This window comes from Podarcis melisellensis (assembly GCF_964234715.1).
Source record: "Podarcis melisellensis genome assembly, chromosome: 6".
NCBI classification, from domain to species: Eukaryota; Metazoa; Chordata; class Lepidosauria; order Squamata; family Lacertidae; genus Podarcis; species Podarcis melisellensis.
The window spans coordinates 80713419-80725517 of NC_138538.1; the positions used below are offsets into that span (position 1 = coordinate 80713419).

The 12099-nt window shown below is 44.5% G+C and overlaps 1 protein-coding gene across 1 annotated transcript in view; it reads right to left on the reverse strand.

Moving 5' to 3' along the window:
- Positions 1-12099, reverse strand: part of CRB1 (crumbs cell polarity complex component 1) — a 139002-nt gene that overhangs the window by 43709 nt on the left and 83194 nt on the right. The window lies entirely within an intron of this gene.

Consider the following 12099-nt stretch of genomic DNA (forward strand, 5'->3'; position numbering starts at 1 on the left):
GTTGATGGCTGGAGGGCAGGAAGAAGATACCTAAACTGTCCTTGCTGTATCTATCTGTCTACTCCCATTTGGACTTCTTAGATCCAATTTAAACAAGATGGTGTACATATAGAGAAAACACTGCCCACGTGTTCAGTCACATTTTATATCAGTGCTTATGTGCATATTAAATACCCTAGGGATCTGTGGCTGGCATACTCACACTGCAACTTTTGTAGCTGAGGGTCTGATTAAAATGTGAAGCCAACCACATGGAATACTGGCAAATCAGTTTCAGCAGTTGGACTGTAGTAAGTCAAGATCCCACTTTGGAAAACTCTCTCATAGTTGGTGTGAACTGGCTAAAGTCTCTGGCTATAGCTTTCGAGGCAGGTGCATTCTGGGGCTGATTTCCCACTTTCCTGCCTCTTGTCTAGTCCCTTGCCCTGGAGGACAGCAGTGCAAAACAGCTGCAAAGTATTTCTAAGTCATGAAGGAAACATTATTTCCCCCAATTTGTATTCATTTCCCACAGGTGCAAATGACTTGCTTGAGCTGCAAGGTAGCAATGAATGGTGCCGGCTAGGTTAAAAATATTAACATCATGTGTTTTATATATAGAGAGGGGGGGGGGAGAGAGAGATGGAAAATAGTTCCAGGAAAACATTTGTTTGTAAATCCAATACATTTCCACCTTTAAATTAAGCGACACACTTTATAATTAGTAGAAGCAACAAAATGTGCTATAGAGCGAAATGCAGTTGTTAATGCAAAGTGAATCTAAAGTAACAATGAGGTGAGATTTGTTTGCTATTTCTAAACAGCCTGAATGTAGGGAAATGCTTTAGAAACAAAAACAAAGTACGACCACCAAACAGTAGATTCAATATCAACAGTATTGTCCTATTGCAATACAGAACACATTATTAACTTTTTTAAAAAACAAAACCCAATTGAGGAAGAATTCAGAACTTTTCTCATGATTCTGAGTTGGCCTCTTTCCAAATCATCTCCCCTGATTATCTACCTTTCAGGTCTGCCAGGTTTCAAGGTGGCTTACAGAAGGTAGGCCACTCTATCCTACAGCAGATGAACTCTATGGTGCCATCCCTGTATGGAGTTATGTGTCAGGCCCTATAAGACCAAACTCAGGTGGTCGAGCGTCTTATCGGTTTGGAAGCAAAATGAAGAACACCTCAAATAAGGATCTAGTTTCTCAAGCGGCTCCTGAGGTAAAGACAAGCGTGTCAGTTAAAAGAAAAGTGAAAAAGGCAGCCAAGATGTCATGGCAAGGGATGGCATCAGTCCATGCCTTGCAGCTCACACGAATTACTTGCACCTGTGGGAAATCGGGACAAAGTGGGTAAAATAATGACTTACTTAACTGATTTCAATGGATCTTCTCGGAAAATGAATTGGTTAGATACCACACATGCATAAGACACAAGACCCTGTGAGCTTCCAGTATTTATTGAATATTGTGGGCATAGAAGTGAGAAGACAATAGTTGTTTTATCTAGGCGTTTCCATAGTTCAGGTATGGCCAAACTTAGCCCTCCAGCTGTTTGGGGACTACAGTCCCCATCATCCCTGACCACTGGTCCTGTCAGCTAGGGATGATGGGAGTTGTAGTCCCAAAACAGCTGGAGGGCCAAGTTTGGCCATGCCTGCCCTAGTTGTTTTGTTTAGGTGGGGAATTCCTCTCTTTGCTACTACCTTCTTGATGTTATTACTTACTTACTTACTTACTTACTTAATTAATTAACAATCAATAACTTAATTATTACTTAATTATTTGGCATGTAGAGGATTTGCAAATAGTGCCCCAAGAGATATCATCATCATCCCTGCTGTGACATAAGTGGCAGTGCCTCATCCCTAGCTTGGTCCTAGCTCCTCTACAATGTTTCTTGAAACATTCCTGCTCTTATACTACATATCACTGCCTGAACACTCTTGAAAGCTCATTACAGATTGCCAAAACAGGGGTTCCAACTTGATCCCTGAACAGTGCTCCCTGTATGTCTCCTGATGTCCCTTTAAATAGATATCAATACCGCTACATGATAAAAATGGGTTCAAGGTATAGAGGAAAACATTCCAGCAGACATCTGGGAGAAGTTACAGAACACAGCACACAAATTCTCTTTAAAGATGGCCATAATAGTTTTCCCAGTAGTGATGTATGGAAGTCAGAGCTGGACCATAAAGAAGGCTGATCGCCAAAGAATTGATGCTTTTGAATTCTGGTGCTGGAGGAGACTCTTGAGAGTCCCATGGACTGCAAGAAGATCAAACCTATCCATTCTTAAGGAAATCAGCCCTTAGTGTTCACTGGAAGGACAGATCCTGAAGCTGAGGCTCCAATACTTTGGCCACCTCATGAGAAGAGAAGACCCTGATGTTGGGAAAGATGGAGGGCACAAGGAGAAGGGGACGACAGAGGACGAGATGGTTGGACAGTGTTCTCGAAGCTACCAGCATGAGTTTGACCAAATTGTGGGAGGCAGTGGAAGACAGGAGTGCCTGACGTGCTCTGGTCCATGGGGTCACGAAGAGTTGGACATGACTAAACGACTAAACAACAACTATAATAATAGACAATGATATACCGTATTTTTCTGTGTATGACTAGTTCCCCCCCCAAAAAAAATGGTGTCAACAATTTGGGGGCGCCTTATTTACGGGGTCATCTCCCCCATTTTCTTAAATTTGAGTCCCCCCACGAAAATAGCTGTTTATTTGACCGTCTTCCTATGTCGTGAAGGCTGAAATTTCAATTCAGTGGAGCAGGGTCAATATATTAACTGATATGCATGAAATTTCAGATATAGCTATATAAGCCCTAGTTTAGGGAGATAAGACCTATGGAGCAGGCTTTTTTAAAAAAAGAAAAGTTTTTTATGAACCGCCCTACTGCCCTACCCTCCACTGAGCTTCCCAGGTCCTGGAAAGTCAGCCTATGTGAAGAAAATGAGACCAGGCTGAGTAGATTAGATAATACAGAGCATGGTGAAATCATAATAAATAAAACCTCCCCTTCAGTTTCAAGCACTACTACAGGTTCCACATAATATCTATACTGCATCGTTTACTGTGACAGCACCTGCACTTTGGAGCGCCCCGCCTATTGCGACAAAGCACGTGCCTTTGCTAGACTCTTTTCGGGCACCTGCTAAAAGCATTCTTCTTTCGGCAAGCATACCTAGATGCTGAGGAAGTTGAAGTAATTTTAATCTTAATATTTTAGGTTTTGTATGTTTCAAAGTAGGATTGTTATTTTTTCTTGATTTTACTGCTGTGGTTTTTTTTTTTTTTGGGTAAACCACTTTGCAGGTTTTTTAAAAATAAATTTTATTAAATAAATAAACAATAAATATAAATAAAAGAACACAAACCAAAAGACAATCCATCCTGTAGATTTAAGTATCTGTCCATACTTGTTATCAGAGGCCCAGAATCCACATTCCTTTGTAAGAAAATATGAAATACTGTGAAACCATTTTTGCAGTCAAAAAAACACACAAAACAATGTGTGTGTGGGGGGGGGTGACAAGAAATTTTCCGCACTGGGTACCACCTGACCTTCCTACGCATCTGGGGGCACCTGGAGGGTCTGCTATACTTATCTATTTACACCACTGTCCACTCAGATATTTAACTTCTAAAACCAGGCTGAGGAGTCTAAACCTCAATTGAAATAGATTTCTCTTCAGTGTCCAAATTCAAGCAAAAAATTAAATTAAATTAAATGGCACCCTTCAGCTATCCCTTCAGACTAAATATAGCAGCAAAACAGTTGCCGTGCTTAATCAAGGTCAGGAATCAGAAAGTGGGGAGTGTCCTTAATACATTTGAACCATTTTGCAGGGTATGTGCATTTTTAAACTTTAGATTTTTCTTCTGAAAGTAGCTTGTAGAGCTAATGAAGGGAATCTGTCTTACGTTCTCGAGCCAGTGCCACCCAACCCTTTCTGTAATTAGCAGCTAATATTGCTTATTGTTGGCCTTCTGGGAAGCAAGGCCACTGTCACCCACGTCAGCTGGGTTAGGGAACATTTATAGAACTTCAGAGCCAGCCACTCAGAGAGGCCCATATTTCAGTGGACTGAAAATTATTTGCATGCCAGCGAAGTGTGAGATGCGTCAAAAGTTAGGTGTGGAAAGGGAAGGGTTTCTCAGGCATTAATTGTTTTCAGCCAGAACAGGCATCTGCTAAACCAAATGTTCTGCATTTTGTTATTGTGGGGAGTGGGGGATCAAACCATCCCAGCTTTTATTGATGTTTATAGCAAGCACAAGTTTCTGATTAAGTAAGTCTATGTCAGATGTTCTACTCCCTGTCTACAGAATTCAGTAGCTCTCATTCCTGTCCACTGTCATGGATTGTACTTGAAAATGATGCCAGGTATATCTATAGCTGTCAACTTTCCCCTTTTCTTGTGAGGAATCCTATTCAGAATAAGGGAATTTCCCATTAAAAAAGGGAAACGTTGACGGCTATGGGAATATCAAATTCCTATTTTCAGACCCTTTCCCTTTGAAACTCCCTTCATATACTTAATTCTATGTTTTCGTATTGCCCAGCTGCAGCTAACTGGTGTTCATGAAAAATAACTGAGTATGCAATTCTGTGCCCACTTACCTGGGGGTAAACCTCATTGAACTCAGTGAGACTTGCTTCCAAGTAGGTAAGCATAAGATTGCACTGTAAGCCTCCTTAAATGTGGCTCTGAATAGATTCATGGGCTTACAAAAGCAGTTAATCAGGCTGAACGCTATTCTGTGAACACTACTTTTTATGACTTCGCCAAACATGAAGCAACTGCTTGATATCGTTACTGACAGCAAACTTGGTTTAGGAAAAAAAACACCAAAACATTTCTTCCTTCCAGTAGCACCTTAGAGACCAACTAAGTTTGTTATTGGTATGAGTTTTCAGGTATCTGAAGAATTGTGCATGCACACGAAAGCTCATACCAACAACAAACTTAGTTGGTCTCTTAAGGTGCTACTGGAAGGATTTTTTTATGATATTTAGGTGGCGAGAGATGTAACAGCTAGATTTGAGTTGAGACAGAAAGAAAATAATAACCTGTGACCGCTACCATAGATAAGCAACACAAGTCATTTGGTTTAGAAAAATATATACGTGAACAACATTTTCTTCCAACCCTGCTCAAAATATATTCTAATTATATTTTATTAGAAGCAACGCGATATTCAAATTGTAAGCTTCACATCTAGGTCTGAGGAAAGACATTAGCTTAGAGGCTGAAAACAACCAATGCCACGACCAAAATTACCTGCGACCATTGTGATTAAAAGAGCCCAAGCTTGTATTGTAGCTGCAACCATTTTGCCCAACGGCAGACGTGGTCCTTATAGCTGCATTGCATATTCCACGAGATAAGTTTGGGGTCTGAAGAGGAAGACCTGAGCAGGTGAATCTGCAAATGCAGTGCGCTTGTCAGTTTAGCTTGGTAGTGTTTTTCCTCAACAAGCCAGATCAGCAGGGCTTAACCCTAAGGCTCATTACGTGCTGACGCAATTGTTGCACACTATATATACTCTCTTAAGGAAATCAGCCCTGAGTGCTCACTGGAAGGACAGAGCCTGAAGCTGAGGCTCCAATACTTTGGCCACCTCATGAGAAGAGAAGACTCCCTGGAGAAGACCCTGATGTTGGGAAAGATGGAGGGCACAAGGAGAAGGGGACGACAGAGGACAAGATGGCTGGACAGTGTTCTCAAAGCTACCAGCATGAGTTTGACCAAACTGCGGGAGGCAGTGGAAGACAGGAGTGCCTGGCGTGCTCTGGTCCATGGGGTCACGAAGAGTCGGACACGACTAAACGCCTAAACAACAACAAATATATACTTAGGCTGCAATCCCAGACACACTAACCTGGAATTACATTCTGACAGAATTCAATAAATTCTAGGTTAATGTGTTTTTGATGGTGGTATTTCTGTGGTGCTTTCCCCTGCCCACCGAACTGCTCACAACATCCAATACAATTCAGCTACAACGAAGTTTGACCTATTTAATTGCATACCCTCCAATATTTCCCTGATGAAAACAAGGACCTCCTATTCAATAATAATAATAATCATTTTATTATGGGTTGCCCTAGAGTGGGTTGCCCTAGCCACTCTGGGCAGCTTCTAACATATTTAAAAACATAAGAAAGCATTAAACATTAAAAAACATCCCTATACAGGGCTCATCTAAAGGTGTCTTCTAAAGGTTGTACAGTGGTAGCTCTGAAGTCGAACGGAATCCATTATGGAAGTCTGTTTGACTTCCAAAATGTTCAGAAACCAAGGCACGGCTTCCGATTGGCTGCAGGTACCACTGTATATAAATTATACAACTAAAGAAACTGTTCTGTTTCAAAGGTGGCAACTATAGTTTGGAGAAAGGGATTGGTGAGTATGGCTTGAGCGTTTTGATTCTCAACCCCCCCGTTTTAACACTGACTGCCTCATGCTTAAAAGAAATAAATAAATGAGCTGCAGCAATTCTTTACCGCTCGGTATTTTCAAAAGGCTTCTTCATCCTGAGGCGCCACTCCATACCTTAATGAATAATCATGAAAATTCAAATTTTGCCACATCTGTGCTGCTAATTGTCAAGTGATAATTGCTCTTTGCTGAAAGGAGGAAATGCACCTTCATGAGAGAGGCTGAGAGGAAGCGGGTGAGCAAGGAAGTGGAGGCAGCCAGGCTAAAGTAATGGTAATTAACCCTCATGCTTCAGGGCATAAATCCATTGTCTGCTGAAAGGGTTGGAAAGGAATGTTCCGTCCACCCGAATGATCATCCCTTCCCCTTTTACTTCAGCTGGCGAATGGAAGGATCATCCAAGCTTTTTCCTTTCTTCTGTTCATTCCGAGGGCTGCTAGATTCTAAATTGAATAATCTAATCTGGTCCAGCAAACCTCATGATTGTATTAGTGCGGCTAAGGCATGACTCTGCCCTGCCTGCTAGAGGCAGCTACATTATTTTATTGTGCTCGCTGTAGCTGTTCCCTGCTTGTAGCCAACAGATCAACTTGCCTCATCACCACCACAAAGTAAACCTACAATTCAGAATTCCACAGCTCAGCTCGCACTGTTTTGTTCTGCTGCTAGTGCAATAGTCTCGTTTTATTCCCCGGTCCCCATGTATGATAATCTTTCTCCCTCTCTGTTTCCCCCTTCTTGTTCTCTGTCTTTCCCTCTCACACACTTTCTTGTCCTCCTCATAGTAATACTGCCTTACACAACTGACGTGGTGCTGGTCTCCCCGGTGGAAGAAGAAGAAGAGTTTGGATCTGATATCCCGCTTTATCACTACCCTAAGGAGTCTCAAAGCGGCTAACCTTCTCCTTTCCCTTCCTCCCCCACAACAAACACTCTGTGAGGTGAGTGGGGCTGAGAGACTTCAAAGAAGTGTGACTAGCCCGAGGTCACCCTGCAGCTGCATGTGGAGGAGCGGGGAAGCAAACCCGGTTCCCCAGATTACGAGACTACCACTCTTAACCACTACGCCACACTGGCTCTCAACCAGTGGTGGAGCATATGCCCACGCTGCCCTGGGTGGGTGCGCTCCCAAGGGGGGCGTGGCATGGAGGGTGGCCTACCAGGCACAGGATAGCTGCCCAGGGGCCCGGAGTAGGGTGTGCGCCCTGCAGCTGGGGGCAGAGCGAACCACCCATTGCAGACATTTGGCACGCTGCCTGCCCATGACTCCCAAGCCTCCCCCAAGCTGTGAAAATGAAGGGGGAAGGGGGGGACGCCACTGGCAAAGTAGTGCAACTCCCTCCCTTACCCCAACGGCTTGGGGTAGGCTTGAGAGTTGTGGGTGGGTGGTGCGCCGAATGTCACCCCTCTCAGTGAGGGCGCCTGGGGGTGAACCTGCCCTATTTAGAAAGTTTCGATTCCAACCTTCTTTTGTCACTAAGCTCAGGGTGGTTATGTCATATATAGGAAATCGAAACAATGCAATGAAATTAGAGCAGATAACAATACAGTTAAAACACCATTTTAAAAAATCATTAGAAAGTCCAGATGATACAGTGGTACCTAGGGTTACATACGCTTCAGGTTACAGACTCTGCTAACCCAGAAATAGTACCTCAGGTTAAGAACTTTGCTTCAGGATAAGAACAGAAATCGTGCTCTGGTGGCGTGGCAGCAGCAGAAGGCCCCATTAGCTAAAGTGGTGCTTCAGGTTAAGAACTGTTTCATGTTAAGAACGGACCTCCAGAATGAATTAAGTACTTAACCCGAGGTACCACTGTACTGCAAAAATAAAAATAAATCTCATAGGCTCATTGCATATAAATGCTTGAGAGAACAGGTACATTTTAAGCTGACACCAGAAATCAAATATTGTTGACACCAACTGTACCTCCAAAAGAAAGATATTCCCCAACTGAGCCCTATTCCGTGTTCCTGCTAACTACCATTCTTGGCAGAAGAACATTGAGAAGAACATTGTAGCACATGGGCTGTCTGGATCCCAAGTTGTTTAGGCTTTATATATCACCCATAACACACTGGTTGCTAGAGCAGAGACAATCCCTTCTACCCCAATTGCACAGTGCTGCTCCAACAACCACAGGTTCTGGTGCGCTGTAGGCACGTTCATCCTCTTAACCCCTTTCAGAAATCATCAAAAGAGCGGGCAGCTTGACAGGACGAAGTTCCACTTTCAGCCCAGAATACTGCTCACAGCCCCCGCCTATCATCTGATGAAACCCCTGTGGGGACGTTCAGAATATTCATCCCCTCCTTCCCACTGTTCCTGCACAAATCAATGAACCAGTGCTATTTTTCTAGAAAAAGAGGCGCCATAACTCACCACGAACACCTCTCTTGTTCTCTTACAATGGCACCCACCTGAAAGGTGCCGGAATTGAGTTATAGCAAGTTCCAGCTGAAAAAACAAAGCCCTGCTAGAAACATCTCTAGAACATTGCCTGGCACCCTGAGTTCCTTCAACCAGAGCCACATTTCTGATGTGGATGGACAACTGGTCACTGCAAAAGAAAGACCCTCTGGGAGACAAAGGCGGCGGCGGGGGGGGGGGGTTCCTTAGAAAGATGGAGAACATCTGGGATCCCAGACTTGCATGGCCAGGCAGGTGCCACGAGAACTTATGTGCGCTCTCATCAGTCAGATCCTTTGCAAGACCTTGGGTGGGAATGCATACAGCAGGCCTGGAGGCCAGATCTCCATTGGGCCGTCTACTCCAAAGTCCTTTACCTCCACTGACTAAGCTAGCAGGGAGGGTGGGAGAACAGAAAGAAAGGAAAGGGCCACAGAAAGCGCAGAAAGGAGAACACAGGTAAGGAGGAAAGAATTCACAATTGAAAGTGGAGACTCGACTATCCGCAGGGGAAGGGCCTGTCGTGGGGAGTGGGATCACTGATTTGGACCCTGCCATTGGGAGGGGCAGTTCTAGTCTCCTGTCCTCAAGGATCCCGGGGGAATAAACCTTGTTCTTCAAGCCTTTGTGGTGTTTCAAGCCTCACTATGGCTTAGGAGCCCCACCACCTGTGCGGCAGAAACACTTTCTTGCCATCTGCACGTTCGGACGTCTATCTGATTCTGTATTCCTGAGGATATAGTCTGTATTACAAGCTGTACAAAGGTGTGACGGTAAGTGCTATTACCTTTCATCTGTTTTGAAAAGACTGGCCAAGGTCAAAATGTGTTGCTTTCCAAATGGTTGAGAGCACTGGATTAAATAAAATAAAATAAAAATATTGCAGTGGACTTGGCAAGCAAATTTGCTTCCCCTCCTTGACAACACTTAAGGGGCTTAAAAGCATGTTTGCTTCTTAGATGAATTCCATTACATAGAGGGCTTGGGCAACGTCCAATCTGCTATGAAAGGGGATTGTGCATCTTGTCGCTTGTTGGCTGCTTCTTGTTCATCCTAATTGAGATGGGCATGTACAGCCATTGTGCTGTCTAGTGTGAAACTGCTCCTGCCTTTAACTCTTGCCCAGGGAGATAGCAGCTGCGGGAAACAGTTCAGTGGCTTGCGAGAATTCCCTGTATCGCTAAAACGCAAACGCGTCTGTATAATATGTAAAAGTGACTGAGTTTGCATAGCCTCGTTGTCAGACCATGTTAAAACAGAGTCTCGGAGCCAGCAAGGTAGAAAGTGATAGTTTTAATAGGATGGGGCTAGTTGGAAGAGGAACACAGTCCTAAGAGGAGCACAGAAGAAAAGAAAGCCTGTGCGGCGTCTATCTGTAAGGCACCAATATCCAATCTAGAATAGCGCTTATGTCTAGTAGCTGTGTGCATAACATTTGCCTTTGCCTTTGTGTTTGTTTGTTTTCAAATTGGGTTGGGGTAGAGAAGGCTGGGGGACTGTCACCGTGCCCCATTTCTGAGAGACCTCCCAAAAAAATCATTCATCAATACTGGAACCGGATGAATGGTGAGAAGTGAACTTGGTGAGGCAGTGAAGGGGTTCAATTTGTTGTTATTTAAACAAGAGGGTGGCGCTGTGGGTTAAACCGCAGAGCCTAGGACTTGCCGATCAGAAGGTCGGCGGTTCGAATCCCCGCGACGGGGTGAGCTCCTGTTGCTCGGTTCCTGCTCCTGCCAACCTAGCAGTTCGAAAGCACACCAGTGCAAGTAGATAAATAGGTACCGCTCCGGCGGGAAGGTAAACGGCGTTTCCTCGCACTGCTCTGGTACGCCAGCAGCAGCTTAGTCATGCTGGCCACATGACCCAGAAGCTGTACGCCGGCTCCCTCGGCCAATAAAGCAAGATGAGCGCCACAACCCCAGAGTTGGCCACAACTGGACTTCATGTTCAGGGGTCCCTTTACCTTTAAACAAGAGGGACACAGGTGGTGCTGTGGTCTAAGCCACTGAGCCTCTTGGGCTTGCCAACTGGAAGGTTGGCTGTTTGAATCCCCGCGACGGAGTGAGCTCCCGTTGCTCTGTTCCAGCTCCTGCCAACCTAGCAAGCTTGAAAGCATGCCAACGCAAGTAGATAAATAGGGACCACTGTGGTGGGAAGTTAAACGGCATTTCTGTGTGCTCTGTTTTCTGTCACAGTGTTCCATTGTGCCAGAAGTGGTGTAGTCATGCTGTCCACATGACCCAGAAAGCTGTCTGCAGACAAATGCCAGCTCCCTCAGAATGAAAGCGAGATGAGCGGCACAACACCATAATCACAAAAATACATAAAAACAAAAAAAATTTCTTTTCTCCCCACCGTTCTCCCTTCCAAAGGTACTGTGGACATTTAATGCAGTCGTACAGTTATTAGCATCTAACTGAATTCAATCTAGTGAGAGAGAAGCATAGAACTGCAGAGTTGGAAGGGGTCGTGGGGGTCCTCTAGTTCAACCCTCTTCAATGCAGGAATCTTCTGCCCAGTGTGGGGCTCAAACCCACAAAGTTCATGCTGTACCAACTGAGTTATTCGTAGGTTAGGCCACAGTAGGCTAGGCTGCTTCCCTCTCCTCTTCCTGCACACCCCCAAAATCTGAGGGTTCCCAGATGCCTTCATGACATGGCACAAGCCCTAAGTCACTTGATGGATTTTGAGGGACTTGTCTGGTTGGCTAGTGCTACTGATCAGGCAAAAGGACATAAAAGAAGGAATGGAAGAGCAAAGGAGTTCTGCAGCTCTACTTAAAACTTTTGCCACATGTATGTGGGAATTGCTGCTTTTCTTTTTTTTAATGCCACGTCCCTCAGCCCCTTCGCTGGGAATTGGAAATGCTCTCATAGTGATATTTTGTGACCGGCTGTGATGCACAGGTAGCCGACTGGCTGCAACAAGGGATGGACAGAAAAAACTCCAGAAAGCCTCTCAGAACAGACGTAATTGAAGAATAATAAAATGATAGCCATTAGGGGGCAGCAAGAATTCCTCTTCTGCAGAGTTCTTTTTGGCGATCACTCATAGCCACGTAAGATTGTCTTCCATAAACACGGTTTTAACAATTTGTCCATAAGTGACTATGGAGGCCAATTCTGGATCCACAGGTCCTTCCACAGTGGGGACATTGGTTTCTGGGCGGGAGCTGATCATGGTGAGGATTTGCCAAGCATGCCTTCCTCTTAGCACTTTTTTTTTAAAGCATTATTACAACTT